We start from the raw sequence: 6,000 nt of genomic DNA on the forward strand, positions 1-6,000 counted from the left end.
TGATGATGATGACGTGCCCCAGTTCCTGTGCAGTGTGAGTGCAGCTGAAGGCTTACATGTCATCAGTTAAAGTGACGCTGAGCTGCAGCAATAGAGACGATTCACCGCAGATCACCTGCAGTGACCTCACCTGCACTCTGAACGCACACCACACAAGCTCTGCTGCTGGAGGTTTTATCAAAGGCTGCTTGCAGGATTTTAAGAAGTATTTAATTTAGCAAAAATGTAGGACCTTCAAACGTATTAAAAAGTCTCAAATGCTCACAGATGCTTTGTCTATTAGGTGTGCTGCCAAAAGGAAGTGGACTAAACACTCACCAATTCTCATGGTGCAGGATAGCGCTGCTACGTTGGAAAACTAAAGGAGATATATCGATAGAGTGGTTTGACAAAATGGTCATGATGATCTCCTTCTATGAAAGACTAATGTCACAAGCTAATAGACCTTTATACTACTGTAAGCTGACGTACTGATGAGTTGCACCCTTTCTAATAATCTGAGGAGGTAATAGCGTACAAAATATGATGTACAGGCCTGGCCCTGGGCAAAGGCAGTATGGCGAATGCTCAGGCCGCCATCATCCATCGTGGGCGCCACTAATGGTGGAAGAAAAAAAATCTAAATATTTATCTTTTACTATTTTTATTATTATTTTAAAATATTACCTAGGGCCACAACAACATAACTACATAGCAAAGCGTCTGTTTTTCCTGGGTTCCCCCCTCCCTACCTCGTTACACTTTACCTGCTTACGGGGGGAGATGGGTGAGTTATTTGGTGTCACATGAATCCCGAAACACGCTGTATCGTTATCATGTCAAAACCACAAAAGCTCTCTGGTGCCCACTCCACTACCACTACGCTACTGAGAGGAGTGGATGGGGAGAGACAGAAAATCTGTGTTGAAATCAGCAGGAGGAGAGCTCGTTATCATTACCTCTGAGAAGCTGGTGGGGAAGAGTCGCAGAGGTCGCTCCTCTACAGGAGCTCACCTGCAGCTGATAGAGCTGCTGTTATCTGCTGCTCCTCTACAGTAACTCACCTGCAGCTGATAGAGCTGCCGTTATCTGCTGCTCCTCTACAGTAACTCACCTGCAGCTGACTGTAGAGCTGATGTTATCTGCTGCTCCTCTACAGTAACTCACCTGCAGCTGACTGTAGAGCTGCCGTTATCTGCTGCTCCTCTACAGTAACTCACCTGCAGCTGATAGAGCTGCTGTTATCTGCTGCTCCTCTACAGTAACTCACCTGCAGCTGATAGAGCTGCTGTTATCTGCTGCTCCTCTACAGTAACTCACCTGCAGCTGACTGTAGAGCTGCTGTTATCTAACACTGCGGAGGATAAACTCTTAGCTCGGGGCTGAAGCGAATGTAACTGGTGCGTCGGCTTCGCCTCAGATACTTTTAACCTTAAATTCTCAAACTGCCGCTTCAAGCGATTCAACCACAAAGAGACTTTTGTTTTCAGCATCGTATCAGTTAATACTTTTTACTCTTTAGAGGCCTTTTTAGTACAAATGAAGCTCCGTATAAATAAGCTGCTGGTTGGCGTCTATGTTTGTGCTCTCACAGGATTTGTGGGGTCGTCTCTTCCACAGCTCCAGTGGTTACTGTGCAGTGGTTCAGTGTTTTTGTCTTGTGGATTTACTTAAAGGTTTGTGCTCCTATCTGACTGTCAGACACTAAACCTTCCAGCTTTGTATGAGGTTTAAAGGGGAACACCAAGAATTCCAAACATGTTATTTCCATGGAAAGTTAAATCAGTATTTGTGGACATGAGCTGCTCTCTGTCAAAGCCATAAACCAGAGGAGTACGTCTCAAACTTGTGATGTCATAGGGTATAAAGTCTGGAGCCTATGTACCCAAATGAGCTTTACATTCCCCAGACTTTATATCCTATGACATAATAAGTTCAAGGCCTTTAGTTTGGGGATTTTGGAGAGTTTTTCATGTTTACTAATATTTTTGGACCGTCTTGATCATTTTAATTGTTCCTTTGATTCTCTTGTGACCCTTCATGACCATCTTGAGACCCTCTGGGGGGGGTTTACTTGCATTCGTTGCGTTCACATTCACATTTGGTAAAATAAGTGTGATGTCATGGAGACTGAACAGTGTTTTCTACAGCAGATTCAGGATCAGGACTCTCATCAGACCAGAATGAAGAAGGGGAGATATTTTTTACTTCCTCTTATCTGGAAAAGAATAAGAATAAACTATTGCTGTTTGTCTTTCCTCCCAAACACAGGACCCATGAGAGCAACAAGTTCACACACCTTCTCTGATGGTTGTTGAAAAGCATGCTGGGAGATGTAGGTTAATGACTAACTGAAGTAGAAACCGTTTGAAGCAGGTCGATGGAAAGTGAGCTCAACAAAAAATAAATATATAAATAAAATAAAATACACAACAACTCATCACTCAGATGTTTAGAGGAAACTTTAAACTTATATTACAGCTCAGACAGAAACAGTGTTCAGAGCTTTGAGCTCCATCTAGTGAAGACTTGACGGAAAAAAGGAAACGTCTTCAACACCTTCAGAGAACAACATAACAGTTAAGATGAAAGAGTTCAGCTGTGTGTGTGTGTGTGTGTGTGTGTGTGTGTGTGTGTGTGTGTAAAATAATCTTTTTAAGCACCACACAGTAAATTGCAAAACATAATGACTTGTCAGGAAAACATGATGCATCTCGGAGGACGTCAATAAACTTGTTCTATTTTTATCAGCTGCTAATTTTATGTTATTTATTGTTATTCATTTATTTATTTTCCTATTTATCCATTTATTTAATTAATTGTGTGCTTATTTATTTATTTACTTTCATAAAGTAAATAAAAAAGTGCACACATGGGCTTATCAGACACGATTTGTTGCGGTGGTGAAACATTTGCCTCAGTCAGAAAGAAAACATCATCACATTAAATTTATGATGTCTAATTCTTTCTTTCATTTACTTTTAAAATGTTTTAAACAAATATTTCATTCACCACAGCTGACAATTTAACTAAAACTGAAATATGTCTTTAAATGATAACAGATTTTTCTATTTTTGTTTTTAGAATTTTTGTTAATTTAACTTCATCCTACAACTGTGATTTTTACTTCCTTTTGGATTTTAAAATAATAAAGTTGTTGGAAAGTCACTTCAGCAGCTCTGTTTGTGTATTTTATTTTACAGTCGTTAGTGTTTAAACTCAGGTTCATTATATCAGGTCAAACATCTCATCTGACATCAATACAACATTTAATATTCATGTCAAGTTCAGAAGTTAAAACCTTTAAAACTGTTAGATTATGATGTCATCCTTTTTATATCCAGTGTTACAGACATTAACTTCTGAAGGATGTACTGTGTTCTGCGTGACAGGCAATACACAACCATCCAAAATGATTATTAACAAATGTAATCAGAATCACAAATACTGGCTTTAAAGTCCATTCATAAAACAGAGCATTTAATTGAGACCCATTAAGTCCATTCCAGTGGATTCTGGGTGAGACGAGGGTAAACTGCTACGATTCATCAGCAAAAGGAAACACTGCTGTGATATGAATATGATAATAATGTAATAACATCAGTGAATCAGGTATACTGTACAGAGCGCTGCAGCAGGTTCACACAGGTTCAGGTTTATGAGGTGATTTTCTTTGTGTGAGAGGTGAAAATGGGGACAAAAGGATTCTTTACTCAGCAACGAGTCAAACAGGTCTGACTCCATTTTAACAAACACCTGTCAAAATCAGTGCTGCTATGTTTTACCTGCTTCCACAGGTCTGAAGAAGAAGAAGAAGAAGAAGAAGGAAAAGGAAAAGGAAAAGAGGAATGAGAAGAGGAAGGAGAAATAGAAGAAGAAAGAGGAGGATAAGACCAAGGAGGAGATGGAGATGGAGAAGAAGAAGAAGAATTAAAAAGAAGAAGAATGGGAATAAGAAGAAGGAAAGGTAGAAGAAAAGGAGGAAGAGGAGGAGGAGAGGAAGAAGGAGAAGGAGGTAAAGAAGCAGGAGAAGAAGAAAAAGAAGAAGGAGGAGCAGGAGAAGACGAAGGAGAGGAAGGAGGAGGAGGAGGAAAAGATAAAGGAGAAGAAGCAGATGAAGAATAAAGTGAGGAAAAGGGGGAGAAGGAGAGGAAAAAGAGGAAGAAGGAGAAACAGGTAAAGAAGCAGGGGNGGAGGAGGAGGGGGAGGGGGGGGAGGGGGGGGGGGGGGGGGTACAGGAAGAGAAATTCTTCAGTGCTACCGGCTTCCTACTGGTTCCCTGTAGGTCTGAACACAGTTGCTCTCCAACATGTGGAGACAGAAAGTCACTGACATGTTGGGGAGTAACCAGTATGATCCACTGGTCTCCAGCACAGACCATTAAAGTCATCTTCACCCAGATATGTTGCATCTGATTCTCCTACAAACAAAAACCTGCTGATGTTTGGAAAAACCCATACGGTGGTTTAACATCACTTCCTGTTGTCAAAGACTCCCATCACTGTCCCTCCTCATATCACAGATCAGACCACTCTTCATCAGTCTTTGTTGTGTTGTCACTGTGTTTCTTCTTCTTTGGTCCGCAGGTTGGATCAACATGAAGGGTTAACTGTGGATGAATAAATCAATAAATCATGAATATGACATGAAACATGTTGTCCAGGACGCAGCTGGCCTCGTTCTACATAATCACATCAGCCTGCTTGTTTTCAGCCTGATGGCCTCTCTGCTCCGCTCAGCTCTGCTGCGGCTCTAATAATTGGCCTGGAGGTTACTGTAATCTCATTACTTCTCCCAGTAACACAGGCCCATAATGCACTGCTGTTAGATCTTCAGTTAGTATATTACAGATACTGACCTGAGAGCGCACACACACTAAACATCAACAGAATTATCAATGAAAGACTGCATCAATATGGAAACGAGAAACATTACTCCAACAGATGTTTTCAACCAGGTATTCCTGCAGGAGGACAACATGAGCAGCGGTGGAAGAAAAACTGAAAAAGTACAAAAGTTTTAGCTCTAAAATATGTTTAAAGTACAATACATATAGTATATACTAAAAATAATACATCATAATTTGTTTGTTATTTATATTTGTATTAATAATCTGCAAAGTAACTAAAGCTGTCACATAAATGTAGTGCAGTAAAAATATTTCCCTCTCAGGTGTAGTGGAGGTATAAAGTAGCAGAAAATAGAAAGTATTTGAGTAAATGTACTGAATACAAAACACACATATATTTGTGTCACGGCACATCTGGACCCTACGGGAACTCAGCAGGGACATTAAGCGTGATGTTCAGTGACTTCATCGCCACATATACTCTGGTTATAGAAATATCTTTGGCTGAGCAATGACATTAAGTGAACAAATAGTGAACAAAATTAGGAATTCATTTTTAAAAAAGTAAATCTAAATAATTAAATCTGTAAATATTAAACTCTGATTTCAGGAAGGATGAAACACAGGACAGAAAGGTGAAGGAGGTGAGATACTTTGATATATGGGACTCTTATTATTTTGAAGTCACATCAGCTGATGTCGTTGTAGTTCTGCAAGTATTAGGTCATAAAATAAAGAAACTTAAAGAGGCAACAGATAGCATCTTTTCCTAAATATATCATTATGAAAATAATGTGGGTTGCACAGGGTAGTGGCCACAGTAAAATCAGACTATCAGCGTTTACATAGGTTACTTAGTGGCTGTGCAATAAGCTTCTGCCACCAGTGCCCAAATTTCGCGGAAAAATCTGCTTTACAGCAGGAAACGCGTCATGTATTGCAAAATTGGTCGGTTGGCCAATCAGGGACTGGAGCTGGTCCTTATGAGGAGTTAGGCACAATGGCAGACAAGTTTGGAGACAAGTGAAAAACGGCCTAGCAAAAGAAAAGGAGCTCCTCTGTGTGAGGAGGCAAAGAAGAGCAAAAAGGAGAGTGATAGAAGAAGAGGAAAAACAAGAGTAAACCTCAGTCAGGCGTTCAAGAGATGGAGGGAGCTCCGTGACCAAAGAGGC

This window comes from Epinephelus moara, chromosome 20, assembly GCF_006386435.1.
Source record: "Epinephelus moara isolate mb chromosome 20, YSFRI_EMoa_1.0, whole genome shotgun sequence".
Classification (NCBI taxonomy): Eukaryota; Metazoa; Chordata; class Actinopteri; order Perciformes; family Serranidae; genus Epinephelus; species Epinephelus moara.